The following is an 18,339-nucleotide window of genomic DNA, read 5'->3' as shown; positions in this document are numbered from 1 at the left end:
TTTTTTTTTTGGTTGGACTCTGCTGATGAAACCGTGAATCATTTAGTTGCCTTAATTCATTATATTAAAGGGGGTGGGGGTGCATAAGCATAGCAGCATGCCTACCGTCCCTATCCTACTGTCCCCATTTATATGTACTCTTTGTATGTGTTTATGGCTATGTTTTGCTTATTTATATCCATTTATTATGCCATTTTTTTCATGTGTCCATGTCCATGACTATACTGATACTTGTTTCCTTGTACTTGTTGACAAATAAATAAATAAATAAATAAATAAATAAATAAATAAATAAATAAATAAGTGGTGATTAAAATTGACTAGTATTCAAACTTGTGATCTATATTTTGGATTTTTGAGGGGAGGAACACTAAAGTCTCTACAGTGTTATTTAGAACATAGAAAAATAGGGTTGGAAGAGACCTTGGAGGTCTTTTAGTCCAACCCCTTGACCATGGCAGGAAATCCTATACCACTCCCGACAAATAGCTGTCCAGTCTCTTCTTGAAAATAGTGTTGGAGTCCTCTAGTGTTGGAGCACCCATAATTTCCAGATGCAAGCCATTTTCACTGTCAGGAATGGAATGGAGTAGAGTAGAGTAGAGTAGAGTAGAGTAGAGTAGAGTAGAGTAGAGTAGAGTAGAATAGAATAAAATAGAATTTTTTATTGGCCAAGTGTGATTGGCCATACAAGGAGTTTGTCTTTGGTGCATAGGCTCTCAGTGTACATAAAGAAAAATAAAATACATTCACAAAGAATCCTAAGAAACAAAACTTAGTGATAGTCATAGGTTACTAATAAGCAATCAAATCATACTAGGAAACAAATTTAAAAATATAAATTGTAAAGATACAAGCAACATGGTTATAGTCATAAGTGGGAAGAGATAGGGTACTAGGAAGGATGAGAAGAAGAATAGTAACAGACTTAGCAAATAGTTTGACAGTGTTGTGTGAATTAGTTGTTTAGCAGAATGATGGCATTTGGGGAAAAACTGTTCTTGGGTCTAGTTGCTCTGCTGTGCAGTGCCCTATAGCATCATTATTTTTTCCTTAGTTCCAGGTTGGATATTTATTTAATATTCTTCCACCCATTACGTCTTGTCCTGTCATCATCGTGGCTCTATCCACTACTGGAAACGGCTTCGGGAGTCAACCTCGAGGCAAAACCCACAGCCAGAATCCCAAAAGCAGTTCGTGACTTTGTACAATCATGTTGCGATGCAGTTGGAACCCATCGTATCAACTCTGCCATTCCACTAGACTATTTCAGTGATGTGGAGAAGTGGGACCTGCTGCTTGGGTAACAGTCTATCCTCCATATTAATCTACCCAGGCCTCGGGCTCTGCAGAGGACATTCCAGCTTTGACCCTTTTCCAGAGCATGGCACCACAGTTCTTTGAGACTGAAGGATGCCAGTGAACGCCCTCATGAGCATTGGAGAGTTGGTTGACCCCCTTCTTCTCTGTGGGAGCCACTCAAGTATTGGCCTGTCACCCCTCAGCCTTCTCTTTTTTAGACTAAACAAATCTATTTCCTTCCAACGTTTGTCATCAAGATAATCTTTCAGACCCCTTATCATCTTCATTGCTCTTCTCCTCACTCTTTCAAGGGTCCCAACATCATTTTTTTTGGTATGAAGCAACTTATTCTCGGGGTCCTTCATAGGGGTGATGGACACGTTGAAGCCCTTGAAAGAGGGACTCTCGAACTGAGATGTCACTGGATGCAAAATTGATGGTGACACTTCCTTTTAGTCTGCCACTGTTGGTCCCTTTGCCAAGATGTGAACAAGTGAAATGCTTTTTAAAAAATTCTTTGTGTGTGTATGTGTGTGTGAAAGAGAACAAATCTTGAAATGCAGCCTCCCTACCAGCTTCTTTGGTTGAAGCATTGATCTGATACTCTTTGGGCTAACTCCCGGCCTGAAAAAGAAGCATTTTATTATGAGTTATGACAAACTGCAAAGAAGCAGGGGGAGAAAACTCAATAAGGAGGATCAGTAAAGTGTAGAGCGCAGAGCGAGAGGCCAGGGCTGGGAGGAGGAGGGAGAGAAAAAACCCCCTCTTGATGGCTTTGAAGGCAGAGTGTAGATGACTTGAAATGATAGGTGTTAGTGGAAAGCTTGATATAATCAACAGGAGGGGAGATTTCAAAAATGGCAGAGCCTTCTGGGAGCTGAAGATAGAATAGAGCTTGCCAGTTGGAGGTGTCCTCCCCTCCCCTCGCCAATCAGATTCCATCGCCTGAGCATGCTTCAGTGTTAATGTGCGGTCCCCTCTCCATAAGGGAGTGAATTGCATGATTACAGAAGAGCACTACAGCTCTTTCTTGCTCTCTTCTTGAAAGTGGAGATATTATTGAGGAAGGGGATTTTCCTCCTTAGGCTAGCGTCTCTCGATGTATTGCAGAGGCAACCGTCGCAAACACTGAAACAGGCCATTTTCCTCCAGAGGTCATATTCTCCTCAGGGCGAACGGATCTGTTAGGAGGCCTGGGCAGCCTGCCAAGATCTGAGAATCATTCTGGTATTTTGTAAAGGGACTCCAACACTCCATTTGATAGTCTTCTCACTTGCAAATTACATTTTTCAAGGTAGACCCTTTTCCGAGAACCAGCAGCGGGAGAAATAAGGAGGAAGCAGGGTTGATCTATTCGCCAAAGTACCAGAGGGCAGGACAAGAAGTAATAGGTGGAAGTTCATTAAAGACACATCCAACCCAGAGGTGGGTTCCTACCAGTATGGACCGATTCAGTCAAATAATAATAATAATAATAATAATAATAATAATAATAATAATAATAATAATAATAATAATAATAATAATAATAATAATAATAATTTATTTATTTATTAAATTTCTAGACAGCCCCCTCTCTCCGGAGGGACTCGGGGCGGTGTACAGGAATAAATTTAAAACATACAAACAATCATACACATAAGTAAAAATCAAATTAAACAACCCCTGAACAATTTATAAAAATTAAAAAGCAAACCTTAAAACCAATCTTAAAAATTTAGAAATAGAACTGAGGTGGGATAGGTGGAATTAGGCCAAGCCGGCTAGCTGGAATAGGTGGGTTTTAAGTTTCTGGCGGGAGGAGCGGAGATCCGTAGTCATTCTAATGTCGGGGGGAAGGTCATTCCAGAGGGTCGGGCCCATCACAGAGAAGGCCCTTCTCCTAGGCGTCGCCCGCTGGCACAGCCTAGTGGACGGCACCCGGAGGAGTCCCTCTCTGTGTGAGCGAAGGTAGTAACTCGGCCAGACATGTGACCATACTGGTCCTATCCTGGGCGCTGCCATCTTTATTTTCTGTTCTGCATGTGCGCAGAACAATCTTCACTGAAAAAATGTATTTTTCTTCGTTTTTTAATGGAGTTCGCATGCACAGACTTTTTTTCCCTTGGGTTCAGCCTGGTCATTTCTCAGGGTCTGAAGGATATGGGGAGAGGATTGGATTTTCAGACTGGCAAACAATCTATGAATGCAACCTTACAATAATATAGAATTAGGTGATCTGGTCATGCTTTCTGTGTGGTCCACCTGCTAAGGTTGACAGAGTGATCTTGAAAGTCAAGGTATTTTCAGGGCCTTAAAATGTAGCTTGCCTGGAGATCAAAACTTGGCTCAGGTCACCTACTACCATATGTGGTGGACATGTAGAAAGGCAAAAGACTACTGGCGAAAGATTCAAATGTGGTTGGAAGACATGACCAGACAGAAATGGGAATTTAAACCAGAACTATTCTTATTAAGAATGATAAAAGGTCAAAGTAAAGGGTTAACATATGTAACATTACAATATCATAACAGCAGCGAGAATAGCTTATGCCCAACAATGGAAGAGTGAGAACATACCACTAGAAAGGGAAATAATAAAGAAAATATTAGACTGGGCAGAAAGTGATAGACTGATACTGAAACTAAAGAAACAAAAGAGAGGCAGAATATTTTGAGATTTGGAATAGATTTTACCACACATGGGGCTCCCCTTGAGATGCACCCGAAGACTACAGCTGGTCCAGAATGCAGCCGCGCGGGTGATTATGGGGAGTACTAGATACTCCCATATAACACCTCTCCTGCGCGAGCTGCACTGGCTCCCTGTGGCTTTTCGGGTGCGTTTCAAGGTGTTGATCACCATCTTCAAAGCGCTCCATGGCACAGGACCTAGTTACCTGCGGGATCGCATCCTGCCCCATACATCCCTACGACCAATTCGCTCTCACAGAGAGGGACTTCTCCGGGTGCCGTCCACTAAGCAGTGCCAGAGGACGACGTCCAGGAGCAGGGCCTTCTCTGTGATGGGCCCAGCCCTCTGGAATGACCTCCCCCCCGATATTAGGATTACTACCGACCTCCACTCCTTCCGTTCAAAACTCAAGACCCACCTTTTTCAACTAGCCGGCCTGGCTCAACCATAGTTCCATTTTAATCCTCCTGGCAATCTTTTAAACTTGTAATTTTATATTGGGATATTTTAATTTTTACCTTATTATTACTATTTCTATGTATTGTAATGATTGTTGTGTGATTTTTATACCTCCTCCGTGTAATGTTTAATTGAATAATATGTGCTTTTTATTTATTGTACGCCGCCCCGAGTCCCTTCGTGGAGAGGGAGCGGCTAACAAATCTAATAAATAAATAAAATAAATAAATAAATACCAATGGTTGGATTTGGAGGTATAGAAGACAGAACAGAAAGAACAAGGATGTACAGATCAAAAGAAGATATAATATATGCATTATATTATGCAAATGTAACATTTATAAGGGGTTAAGTATGTGTATATAATTAGTAATGTATGTGGAATGCATAAGATATTCATGTTTAATAAAGTATTTAAAATACTTTATTTTTTGTATGGGGGAGATAACGCCAGGTTGATTGCACCATGTCCAACTTTTATTTTTAACAATAAAGATTTTTTTTTTTAAAAAAAAACTTGGCTCAGGTCATGGATGAACCTATGTGTAATTTTCTATGCATCTTCTTTTACATAGGAGCAATTCATGCCACACCTATTTGGGCAGCACATCCTGGGGAAAGGATTACTCTGCGTATGTCAAGAAGCGTAGCATCTCCGAAAACCACAAATTCTCCCAAGAATCCACACATGTCCCTCCATCGTTCCGAATTCCATCCGCTTGGAAAGAGTGGGAAGAATGTCAACCGAACATACGTCTTGACCCTTCTGAAGAGTGAAATAGAGACAAGATCTTTGGCAACTGTACCACTCTGGAACAATCCCTGCTTTATTTGCCCAGGGAAATGGCGTCCTGCCCATTCTTCAACGGAGACTAAAGACATTCTTCTTAGAATCCAGGAATGCCTTCATGGAGTCATGAACTTTTTCAGCCTCGGGTGCCAAAAACAAGAATTCAAATCGGCATCCCGATGCAAACCACTCAGTGTTAAATATTCTTACAGTGCCCTCAACACAGTGTCCAGAATATGGGTACTTTAATTAGACTTGCGGATATGCCAACATTTCAGTGTTCATCTGTCTCCTTCCTCTCCTAACCTTAGAAATAAACATCCTTGAACAAAGAAAGAAATAGCAAATGAGCTCTCGTTCCCTGCTTGGTCTATCTTTACTTGGGTGCAAACTACAAGGACTCAGTGGCTAAGAGGCTGAGCTTGTCGATTAGAAAGGTCGGCAGTTTGGTGGTTCGAATCCCTAGCGCTATGTAACGGAGTGATCCCCTGTTACTTGTCCCAGCTTCTGCCAACCTAGCAGTTTCAAAAGCATGTAAAAATGCAAGTAGAAAAATAGGAACCACCTTTGGTGGGAAGGTAACAGCGTTCTGTGTGCCTTCAGCATTTAGTCATGCCAGCCACATGACCAAGGAGACGTCTTCGGACATCGCTGGCTCTTCAGCTTTGAAATGGAGATGAGCACTGCCCCCTAGAGTTGGGAATGACTAGCACATATGTATGAGGGGAACCTTACAAGGAGGAGACAGCAGTCAAAATGAAGAGGGAGGATTGACAGAGCCAAAATTGGGGTGCAGACCCTCAAATTCTCTGCTCTTTTTTTTTGTCCTTCCTTTTTTTTGTCTCCCAAGCGATAGAAACAGATTCCTTTCTTACTCAATCTCTTACAGGCAAGGTTTGAATTAGCTTGAAGGTTGCATGAAATTAATCTCAAAACTGCATGTTCTCCTCAGTCTGTGGGTTGCCACCTTTGCCCTAAAAGCAGATGGGCAAAGTCTGTTTCCATCAGACAAGGATGAGAGGCCCAAATAACTTGGGAGGGGGGAAAAAGGTTGGCTAGAAGAGGTAAGATAGAATTGAAATTGATTAGAAATGTTCTCACTTTTTTCACTTCCTTCTTATTATCAGCTATGTTTTTTAGTTCATCACTGTGTTTTCAATGTTGAATGATGAATATTTACTTATTTATTAGACTTATAGCCAGACACCATAAAGAGCCTAAAAAGGTATACCTATCTACCTATCTTCCTTCCTTCCTTCCTTCCTTCCTTCCTTCCTTCCTTCCTTCCTTCCTTCCTTCCTTCCTCCTTCCCTTCCCTCCCATTCCTCCTCCTCCCCCTCCCCCCCCTCTATCCAGGAGGTTATTTTGGCTGCTTTGGCTAATAATAACAATAGCAGTAATAACAATAATAATTTGGACAGTCTCTCTTCGTTTGTACAGAAGGGACAGCAGGTACAGGTTTTTTTAATAAAAAACCAAAGTTTTTTTTTATTTTTTTGTTATATAATTAAAATTCTCTTGTGAACAGTGTTGTTCGGTTTTCCCCTTTAACATTTTCACATATGCATAATTCATTTTACATTATATTTCCATTTCCATTTCAATTTTAGCCGTATTTCTTTTCTTCTCACATTTTCCCATTTTTAATTTTTATTATATACATAACAATGCCATGTTTTCTTCTCTTTAGAGATAAATCAAATTTATCATTTCGTTTCCATCCATTTCTATAAGTAACATGTCTCTTCAAATTCAGTCTATTATATAGTAAGCATTTAACATAGTTAATTTGCACACTTAAAAGTAATTTTTATTAATAACATGTCTTCAAATTCAGTTCTTTATATAGTAAGCATTTACTATAATTAATTTGCACACTTAAAAGTATTAATACATTTCACACACTTCTTAATTAGTTACATGCTATTGCCATCTTTAAGATATTTCATTTCATTTTGCTAATCCCCTATTCCTAAATTTTCTTTTCTCTTTTTCTTCTTTTTATATGTCTTTTCTCTTTTCTTCTGCATCTTTTCCACCCCTTTCCGATAGATTGTTTGGATGACTCTCCCCAAAATTTTGCTTTCTCACTTCCCATTGTTTCTCGCTTTATTTTTGGCTAGTTTCTTTTTTGGATACCATTTTCCTTTTTTCCTCAGGTTGATACAGGTTGTCCTTGACCTAAAACAGTTCATTTAATGGCCATTCAAAGTTATGATGGCACTGAAAAAAGCGACCTATGACCATTTCTCGCACTTACATTACAGCATCCCTATGGTCACATGATCAAATTTCAGACACTTGGCAAGTGGTTCCTATTTATGATGATTGCCATATCCCTGAGGACATGTGACTCCCTTTTGCGACCTTTGGACAAGCAAAGTCAATGAGAACCCAGATTCACTTAACAACCATGTCACTAAGTTAACCACTGCAGTGATTTGCTTAACAACTGTGGCAAGAAATGAGGTGGAGTCCACTGAACAAAAGTTTCACTTAGCAACATAAAATTTGCACTCAGTTGTATTCGTAAGTCAAGAAGTACCTGCAGTAAAGAGAGGCGATGGGAGATGGGTAGATAGAGAGAAATCTTGTTATACTTATCCATCATTTGTCGAATCAGCAATTGGAGCTAAGATCATGTCACAAAGCAAGCTATTGATTGGTTCACAGGTTGTTAAGTCTGCTTTCACCTATGTTCACAAGCCACAACACTGCAGCTCACACCTCTCATTAAACCCCGATGGCTGGATTAGCCCAACACACTAAATTCAAGCTCAAAGGAAAGCTCAAATTGACCTTTAGGAGCACCGTACATTAAACCCTGATGCAATTGTTTTGTCATTGTCTTTTTAGATTATTCCTGTTTTCGTTTCTGCTTGACAAATTACAATTTTAAAAAAAATACATTTGCACATGTGTACCAAGAGATTTAAACTGAGCATTATCCACTCTGCATTTTTAAAAACAGGGAGAAGGACATTTGATTCGTCCATTTCCACACCTCCTATTAAAACAAAATACACCGGTAAAATTCCCTTTCACATAAGAAAACCCAAGACGTGCAGGGGGTGGGGCAATTTATCCCAAAGCAAGTTTGTGTTGTATTGTGTGTTTGAGTGAGCCAAACAGTTGCCAAATAAACAGCCCCTAAGTCCTCACATCTTCCTTTCCGTCCTTTTCCTTCCTCCCTCCACATCAGAATCAAAGCTCAAGGGGACATACTAAGATTTTTGTGGAGAGAAAAACCTGCCAGTTTAGCTCCCCGTGGTAGATCCAACTTGGGTGCGTTCTTATTTTGATCTCAAAGCAGCAAATATACACACACCTCAGATGCTCAAATATGCCTGAATGAATCTAGGACGGGAACATACTCAGAGAAATGTGTATGTTTTAATAATTAATCTAATTGTTAGCATTAGGTAGCTCATTAAGCAAAAGTGCATAACAATCGCAAACACACACACACACACACACCACAAACATGCAGAGACTAAGCCTTTGACAGCTCTATCCCGAAGGCCTTTTTATTCTCTCCCTTTTATCATGCTTTCAATTCCCCCAATTGATGGGGCTGGACCTCCAGTTCCAGGCCCTGCTTCTGACTTTAAGGCAGAAAGGTTGTGTGTGGGTATTGTTTAGAAAAGGGTCTCCTAAGCACTTCATTTGATTTGCAAAAAAGAGAAGCAGGTCAACAGAGGAACTCCTTCAAATGCCCCATAAAGAGGCCTTCTGATTTGCTGTGCTGAAGAACGCACACTGCCCTACTCCTATTTTTGAGTGTGCAAAACACTCAGTCTGGTTACTGAGACAATCCAAGTTCTGGTTTTCTGGAACCTGGAACTGATATAGACTGCCCAAATAGCTGCTCGGGAGTCACGTTATAAGGCAGATAGGGTGGCATAACCCTTTCTTTCTTTCTTTCTTTCTTTCTTTCTTTCTTTCTTTCTTTCTTTCTTTCTTTCTTTCTTTCTCTCTCCCTCTTTCTTTTTTTCTTTCTGTCTTCCTCTTTCTTTCTTTCTTTCTTTCTTTCTTTCTTTCTTTCTTTTTCTTTCTTTCTTTCTCTCTCTTTCTTTTTTCATTCTCTCCTCCTTTCTTTCTTTCTTTTTCTTTCTTTCACTCTTTCTTTTTTCTTTCTCTCTTCCTTTTCTTTCTTTCATTCTTTTTCTTCCTTTCTATCCTTTTCTCTTTCTTTCTCTTTCTCTCTTTTTCTTTCTTTCTCTTTCTTTCTCTCTCTCTTTCTTTCTCTCTTTCTTTTTTCTTTCTCTCTTCCTTTCTTTCTTTTTCTTTCTTTCACTCTTTCTTTTTTCTTTCACTCTTCCTTTTCTTTCTTTCATTCTTTCTCTCTCCTTTTCTCTCTTTCTTTCTCTCTTTTTCTTTCTCTTTCTTTCTCTCTTTCTCTCTTTCTTTCTTTCTTTCTTTCTTTCTTTCTTTCCCTTCTTTCCCCTTCTTTTCCCTTCCCTTCCCTCTTTTCTCTTTTCTTTTCTTTTTCACATAATACTATCCCCCCCCTGCCCCCAAGATCTCACACAGTCTATATGCCTCTTCAGGTGGCAGCATTGGGCTGGCCTTACCTAAGAGGAGTTTGTCCTCCTTAGTGTTTGGATGGGAAACCACCAGGAAATCTTTAGGGCTTTAGATTGGATGGTGAAGTTGAGGAGGCGGGGGCGAGATTTCCCTGTTGCTGTAAAGAAATTTCCCAGGGGTCAAACATCAAGACCAATGAAATTTTACCTTCATTTTTCCAACAGATGAAGTAATGATGATTAAAAACCTTTGCTGTTTTCCAAACTGAACGTATTCTCCTAGAATACTCATATGTAGAACTTGGGCTCTTCACTTTTTCCTCTCCCAGCTCTTTCATAGGCTGAGTGGTGGTTGATTTCATCATGGTTGGTTGAGTCAAAGCAAAACAAGGAACCCTCAACGGGGTTTACAAATGAAAATAGCTGGATTTTCCAACAATGTGCTAAACCAAGTCCAAATAAAAGTCAGTTGGCTGCGTGGGATCTCTATGCTTAACCAGCTACGGGAAAGGCCTGACAGCCCCATTTAGAAACAATGTGACCCATGGTTAATTCTAACCTTGATTTCTGCTGCGTGAATGATGTAAGCTGCCCACTGTTTAAGGTTTTCAAACTCAAGTTTTCACAGTCCGGTGATTGGATCAAACCATGTTTAAAACTACCCGAATTCAATGCATGGTAGACAATCCCTCCTAAAGTAACTATGGTTAACACTCACCAAGTTCAGGGTGTGGCAGGAATGTCAGTCTATTAGTTGCGAGGAACTGATCGGGTTAAACTGTTGTGCAACAGCAGGAGTCACGGTGTTTGCAGAAGGTACAAGGTGTGGCTATTTGGGGGTCCAGCCACTTGTGGGAATTTAACCCTTATCTTTCCATAGAGTTAGAGCCTGACCCAAATCACACAAGGTTCGTTTACGGTAGAGGTCACCAACCTTTCAGACTTCAGAGACCACTAAATTCATAATTTTAAATCCCACGGACCACTAATATGATCTGCCTAATGACCGGCTGGGTGGGCGTGGCTAGGTGGTCATGTGACTGGGTGGGCGTGGCCAACTTGATGTCACTCATGTCGAAGGGTGCCTCGCCAGTCTCTACTTGCCCCTCCCCTCCCAGCCACTCCTCGCCTGCCTGCCCGGGCTCCTTAGAGCCCCAACAGGAAGCTGTTGCTGGAGCTTAGCAGCCACCAGGAGAAAGAGTTGGCAAAACAGCTCAGTTCAAATCTAACCGAGAAGGAGGCTCAGCAGAAGCACCTCACTGAGGACTAGGAGCATAGGCTTTCCAAGCAGAGGAAAGACCTGCGGGAGTGCAAGGCCAGGTACCGGTGCCTGGAGGCTCAGCAGGCTGAGATGGTCAGCCAGTTCCAGGCCATGATGCTGTCCCACTGGAACGAGGCCCTCCGGCTCTTCGCCATCAGCAGCACTTCCCTCCAGCCTTCATCCAAAGCCCCCCACCAGGAGGCTAAAGCAGACCCCAAGTTGGAATTTCTGCCCCCCTCACAAAAAGACCCCGAAGTGGGAGACTCTGCAGCAACAGAAATGTTCATTGCATGTATCCATCCCAGGGGCTTTAGCTTGAGGACCCCTGATTTAGTGCAATATAAAAAATTCAAATACTTTTTTCTGTGGACCACCAAAATTTTCTCACAGACCACCAGTGGTCCACAGACCACCGGTGGGTGACTGCTAGTTTAGGGGGTGAGATAGCATGATCTGCAAAGGAGAGATTCAGCCTTCCTCCTGCAGGGTGAAGCCAAGGAGCCAGCCAAGGAATGAACTCAACCAACACCTCTTCAAACTGACCTAAATGCTTCGGTCAGCCAAATGCTCCGATAATGGGAAGGGGTGTGTGTGTGATTGGAGACAGACCCCCTCCCCTTCCCGGGATCCTTTTATTGTCTCTTTAATTGGGGCTGAAGCAGAGGAGGGAGGTGGGGAGGGGGAGAGGCTGGGTGTCAGAAAAGCAGCTGACCGGTGGGGTTGACAAGGACGGGCTGGGTGGGTGACATCTGAAAAGAGAAAGAAGGCTGCGCGGGGAGGAGGGAGCGTCTGGTGGGTGGGGGGTGTCGGAGTCCAATGGAAGGCAGGCCCAAGGGCGCAGGGCTGTTGCTAAGAGACGGGATGCTGGCGAAGTTTTCTTGGCGGCGTTACCCTGACCTTATGCAAATGGGGGGCTGCCAGCGCTTTGTAGAGGGGGTGAAGTTTCCACCCGCCACGTCACCCATACCTGGCACCCAGCCTTTTCTTCTGGTGTCCTCTAAAACATACTCAGCAGGAGAATGGTGACAATGCATGATGGAGGGAAGGCAAGATGGGAGGGGTGGGAGAGAAAGAAATCAGAGTTAGGGGCAGTTGAGCCGGGGAGGGGGGGCGGACGGGCTCCCTGACATGACATTCCAGGGTTGGCAGCCTTTCTTGTGGCCGGCTTCTCAGTTTTCTTCTCCTTTTCCCCTTCCTTCCTTCCTTTCTCCCTCCCTCCCTCATTGACTCCCTCATTCACTTACTTTCTCTCTCCCGCTCTTATACACCATCTCTCAATCTTCTTCCTTCCTTCTTTCCTCACTCCCTCACTCCCTCTTACTTTCTCTTTCCCTCTTATAACTCATCTCTCAATTTCCTTCCCTCCCTCCTTCCTTTCTTCCTCCCTCATTCACTATTCACTCCCTCATTCACCCACTCTTACTTTCTCTTTCCCTCTTATACCCCGTCTCTCAATTTCCTTCCTCCCTCCCTCCCTCATTCACTAATTCACTCCCTCATTCACCCACTCTTACTTTCTCTCTCCCTCTCTTATACAGCATCTCTCAATCTCCTTCCTTCCTTTCTCCCCCCATTCACTCATTGTTACTTTCTCTCTTCTCTTATACACCATCTCTCAACTCCTTCCTTCCTTCCTTTCCTCCCTCTCTCATTCATTAATTCACCCATTCTTACTTTATCTCTCCCTCTCTTATCTCCCTCTCTCAATCTCCTTCCTTCATTTCCTTTCCTTCCTTTCTGCCTCCCTCCCTCCTTTCCCTCCCTCATTCACTTACTCTTACTTTCTCTCTCCTCTCTTATGCACCACCTCTCAATTCCTTCCTTCCTTCCTCTCCTCCTTCCCTCATTCACTTATTCACTCCCTCATTCACCCATTTACTTTCTCTCTCCCTCTCTTATACAGCATCTCTCAATCTTCTTCCTTCCTTTCCTTTCCTTCATTCCTTCCTTTCTCCCTCCCTCCCTCATTCTCTCTCTCTTACTTTCTCTCTCCTCTCTTATACACCATCTCTCAATTCCTTCCTTCCCTCCTTTCTTCCTTTCCTCCCTCCTTCATTCACTAATTCACTCCCTCATTCACCCACTTACTTTCTCTCTCCCTCTCTTATACACCATCTCTCAATTCCTTCCTTCCCTCCTTTCTTCCTTTCCTCCCTCCTTCATTCACTAATTCACTCCCTCATTCACCCACTTACTTTCTCTCTCCCTCTCTTATACAGCATCTCTCAATCTTCTTCCTTCCTTTCCTTTCCTTTCCTTCATTCCTTCCTTTCTCCCTCCTTCCCTCATTCTTACTTTCTCTCTCCTCTCTTATACACCATCTCTCATTTCCTTTCTTCTTTCTTTCCTTCCTGCCTTCTTTCCTTTCTTCCTTCCTTTCCTTCCTTCCTTTCCTCCCTCCCTCCCTCCTTTCCCTCCTTTCATTGCAGCAACCTGCTGAATCCAATTCTCCCATTTGCCTGCTTTGGGGTTGACCCACCAAGGAACCCAAGGGGCTGGCATTAAAGTGAACAAGCAGGGTGGTTGGGTGGATGGGAGAGAACCTAAGCTTAACCTTTAGATGAGTGAAGTTCTTAAGCTTGCAGTTGAGTGATGCAGGCATCCCAATGAATGTAGATTCTTGGTTTGGGATCATTATCACTTGCTCTCCCAAGCTGAGAAGAGAAGACCAAGAGGACCCTTCTAGGATTTAATTCATTGAAAGGCTTACAACTCTCTGACACTCATCTCTTCTTGGAGGTCAAAGCAAGGTCTACGTTGGCCAACCCTCACAACAACTTGGAGAGGTAGTGGTGGTGTCAGGCTTGCAGCCATTTTTTCCCTGGATCTTTAGCCTGCCATACTTTCTATTATTCTACTATGCCTTTTCTATTGTGGGAAAATGGGAGGGGAGATTGTACAGAGTTAGATGCTATGCAGCCATAACAAAATTATTTCTAGAAAGCCAAGGTCATCTTTTGTCTTTGCATGGCAGTGGAAGATTGGACCATGTGATGAACTTGTGAGTGTGGGGGCAAGATCTTGAAGTGGGGAAAACCGGGAAGCTTTCAGATTTGGCTTTTCCCAGATGTGCCAACGTGGGTCTCTTCATAAATTGGAACTTTGAGCAATACTTTGCCTTGGACTCTGATTTATTTTTGGATGCTATTTGGAACCCTGACAGGTGGGCTCTTGCAGTCCATGACCCCCACATGGGTCACAATGAAGACCTCCAACCACCAGATCGTCTAATCTCATCTGACCTCGTCATGTGACTCCAACTTGAGGGGAGCAGGATTAAAACTAAGTGGAAGGAGGCAGGGTCTTCTCAGAAACTCAGGCAGGCTCAGGATGGGATGTTCATTCTGCACATGCTCAGAAACAACCATGAACTGTTGGGTTGTTCTGCTTCAGGATGGAGGGTTACCCTGCTCTCCCAAGAAATGGACAGGATCTGGCAAGATTATTAAACTAGATTGAGCCCCATGCCAAGTTCATACTCAGCTCAGGACTGAATCCTTCCAAAGTTGATCAAGCCAACTTTGTTAACCCAAGTACTGGACAGCAAAAGAGGGTTTTGTGAACTCAGCCAAGACAGTTAAAAAAAAAACAGGTGAAAGAGAAACCTGAAGAGCGAGAAGCATTTCCCCAATCGGTTAATTTCTACACAATGAGAGAGAAAACAATGTTCTTTGGAGCCTTAAAACAGGAAACATCAAACTATTTTAACCCACATTGATGGTCTTGAGCAGTATGAGGAAAATGTAGCTTTATGTTTGTTTGTTTGTTTGTTTGTTTGTTTGTGTTTATTTGTTTTGAATGACTGAAAAATGAAAAGAGAATCTTCACCTCCTTCAGTAAAATCTGTAGATGGATAAAACAAGAACAACTTTCCCTGCGCATAGAAAAGTAACAGTTCAGGGGAAGAGCTGGAATAGAGACACTTCACCCTTAACATTTGGAAGGAAGGAAGGAAGGAAGGAAGAAAGGAAGGAAGGAAGGAAGGAAGGACTCTTTTGATATAAAGTCTGTGATTTAGTGATTGTGCAAACCTTCACAACTGTGCAAATCCAAAACTTGCTCACTTATCAGGTCTGTGATTTCATGCCCTAACCTTATCCCATCCTCCCTCCCTCCTTTCTTTCTTTCTTTCTTTCTTTCTTTCTTTCTTTCTTTCTTTCTTTCTTTCTTTCTTTCTTTCTTTCTTTCTTTCTTCTGTCTGTCTGTCTGTCTGTCTGTCGGTCTTTCTGTTCTTTTCTTTCTCTCTCTCTCTCTGCTTACCAAATCTGTCAAATTTGAAAATTGACAATTTCCTTCTTTGACCATTTTTTCGTTTGGGGTTTCTAAAGAACATTCTTTGGTGGAAAGTCAAACTCGTTCTCATGGCCTTAGGTTCTCCAACGTCTTCTGATTTTCATCCCCAAGTTTGGCTCCTTAAGTTAAACCAGTTGAACCAGTTTTGAATGTAACATAAAAGTGGCGCCAGTTATAATAATTCTCTCTCTCTCTCTCTCCCTCTCTCCCTCTCTCTCTCTCTCTCTCTCTCTCTCTCTCTCTCTCTCTCTCTCTCTCTCTCACACACACACACACACACACACACACACACACACACACGAAGGATCAGTTGTACAGGATGCTAATAAAGACCTTAGGATGGATCCGATGAGATTCTTCTCCCATCCTGGACCTGGCAATATATTTGAAGATCAAACAATGAAATGATGACAAGCAGATTCTAGCCTTGCATTTGAAGACATTGGAGATAGTTTTTGAAAAAACCCTCCCCTGCCTCAGATGGCCCAGGTGGTTTTGGACTATAAAGGAAGTGTTAGCAATGCAGGCCCTGACTGGCTATAAGTGTGCATTTGTGTCTGGGGAGTTAGTGAAGGTTCACTTTTGCACCATTATTCCGGTCTTGTTAACCCAGCCCTGGTTGGCTGGTGCTAATAAGGAAATCATTAACTGAGTCTGTTGCATTGTCATTGCTGTGTCCCTGGAAATCTCATTGTGCTTCTGTCATTCCCCCCAGGCCATCCCAGAACCCAACGAACCAACTTGGATAGGGCGTTTAGTTCTGGAAGTCCTTGGATGCTAAACTCCACCTGTATCACCCATCTCCTTCTACTTACGACGGCAGGACCGTAACTTTGTCGCTTGTATCCTTATGATTTCTATTGATATTGATATTGTTTCCTGATTGTTTATTTGTACCCCATAACTATCATTAAGTGTTGTATCTTATGATTCTTGACGAATGTATCTTGTCTTTTTATGTACACTGAGAGCATAGGCACCAAAGACAAATTCCTTGTGTGTCCAATCACACTTGGCCAATAAAGAACTTCTATTCTATTCTATTCTATTCTATTCTATTCTATTCTATTCTATTCTAGTCTAGTCTAGTCTAGTCTAGTCTACTCTAGTCTACTCTAGTCCATGCTATGTTCTATTTTGTTTTATATTTTCTATCCTATCCTATCCCATCCCATCCCATCCCATCCCACCCCGTCCTGTCCTGTCCTGTTCTGTCACCTGGAATCTGATCGGGCTTCCTTGCTCTTTTTAGGGAAAAGTCTCACAACGGCTGTCTAAAGTTATAGGCTAAATCTCTTTCTCCTGCCTTAAGGCGTCCGCCTCTCCCCACTCACCCATTCCAGGGGTGGTTGAGCAGATGTAAGAGCAGCACATGGAGGGGGGGGGCAACTTGAAGCCGCCACCCTCCTCCCCCGCTGCGAAAGGAAGCTGCGGTTCCTCCCACCCCCATCGCCCTTGGAGGCGGATGGGAATCAAGTGGCAGGGAGTGAAAGGACTCCACCGCCTCGTCGGCTGCGGGGTCGGAGCGCCGCTGGGCCAGGCGAGGGCAAAGCCCATAATTACAAACGGCGACTGAATTTCGCCCGGCCAAGTTTCAATATCCCAAAACCGAAAGTGTCTCCTACGAAATATTAATCGCCGGAGGGAGGCACAAGGGTTGCGGAGAGGCCGAGACGGAGGGCCGTCCCCAAATTAATAAATACCGCCCTGTAATCCAACCGCAATTTCTCCTCTTTCTACGGCGGGCCGCTCTCGTTTTCTTTCCCCTTGCCCAACCCTGCTGAGTTTTTTTGAGCCTTTCCCCATTGCTTTCTTCCTGAGTCTTCCGAATGCGACAAGGAAGAAAGAAAGAAAGAAAGAAAGAAAGAAAGAAAGAAAGAAAGAAAGAAAGAAAGGAAGGAGGAAGGAAGGAAGAAAAAGAAGAAAAGAAGAAAGAAAAAGAAGGAAGAAAGAAAGAAAAAAAGAAAGAAAAAGAAGAAAGAAAGAAAGAAAAAGAAAGAAGAAAGAAAGAAAGAACGAATGAAAGAAAAAGAAAGAAAAGGAATGAATGAATGAAGGAAGGAAGATAGGTAGGTAGGTAGGTAGGTAGGTAGATAGATAGATAGATAGATAGATAGATAGATAGATAGATAGATAGATAGATAGATAGATAGATGATAGATAGATAGATAGATAGATAGATAGATAGATAGATAGATAGATAGATAGATAGATAGATAGATAGATAGATAGATAGATAGATAGATAGATTTTTCTTTTTGGTCTTTGAGCCGTCCGGTTTGTCACCAATCGGAGGCTCAGAGCACGTGGGAACGTGGCCCGCATCCAGACGCGCATACGGGGTCAGGAGAGTGGAGCGGACCTCTTGCTGGCTGAACAAAGGGTGGCTGTTCCCACGAGCCTCCCGGTGGCTGGGGGTTCAAAGGGGTTCAAAGCAGCCCACCAGGAGCCCTTGAAGCCAACTTGGGGCGGGCAGCGGGTCGGGGAAAAGTTGGCATAATGTTTGCGGAGGGGCAGCGCCTATTCGGTGTAGGCTGAAAGATCGGCTCCCCTGATCTCCTTCAATTTCATATTTGAGGTTTCATTCGCTGAGAGTTTCTTCGCCCGAGACAAATTCCTTGCATGTCCCATCACACTTGGCCAATAAAGAATATTCTATTCTATTCTATTCTATTCTATTCTATTCTATTCTATTCTATTCTATTCTATTCTATTCTATTCTATTCTATTCCATTCCATTCCATTCCATTCCATTCTATTCCATTCTATTCTTCTAATGAACTTCTACATTGCCAGCATAATATTTCACTTCCTAGGATACTTTAACCCCCCGCCCCCCCCAATCAGATCCCATTATTCTTTATTTTATTTTTCTCTCTTTTTTGCCTTTAAAATCCCCCATTCTCCAGCCCTGGGGACTCTCGCTGCGACTTTACACCACTTTCCACAGAGGCAGGGATCAGTCCTGACAATTGGGGAGTCACCACTATCCCCAGGCCGAAGATTCGGACCCTGAAAGCACACACCCCCTCAA

General features: G+C 42.8%; 1 long non-coding RNA gene across 1 annotated transcript; it reads left to right on the top strand.

Moving 5' to 3' along the window:
• The first annotated feature begins 1,176 nt into the window (after positions 1 to 1,176).
• LOC309398319 lies at positions 1,177 to 5,504 on the top strand. Its single transcript, XR_014176386.1, has 3 exons — positions 1,177 to 1,303; positions 2,601 to 2,727; positions 5,011 to 5,504. It is a non-coding gene; the product is annotated as an uncharacterized lncRNA (long non-coding RNA).
• The last annotated feature ends 12,835 nt before the right edge of the window (positions 5,505 to 18,339 follow it).

The sequence above is a fragment of the Natrix helvetica genome, assembly GCF_964273705.1.
Source record: "Natrix helvetica genome assembly, chromosome: 12".
Classification (NCBI taxonomy): domain Eukaryota; kingdom Metazoa; phylum Chordata; class Lepidosauria; order Squamata; family Natricidae; genus Natrix; species Natrix helvetica.
This window is presented reverse-complemented; position numbering and strand designations above follow the sequence as displayed.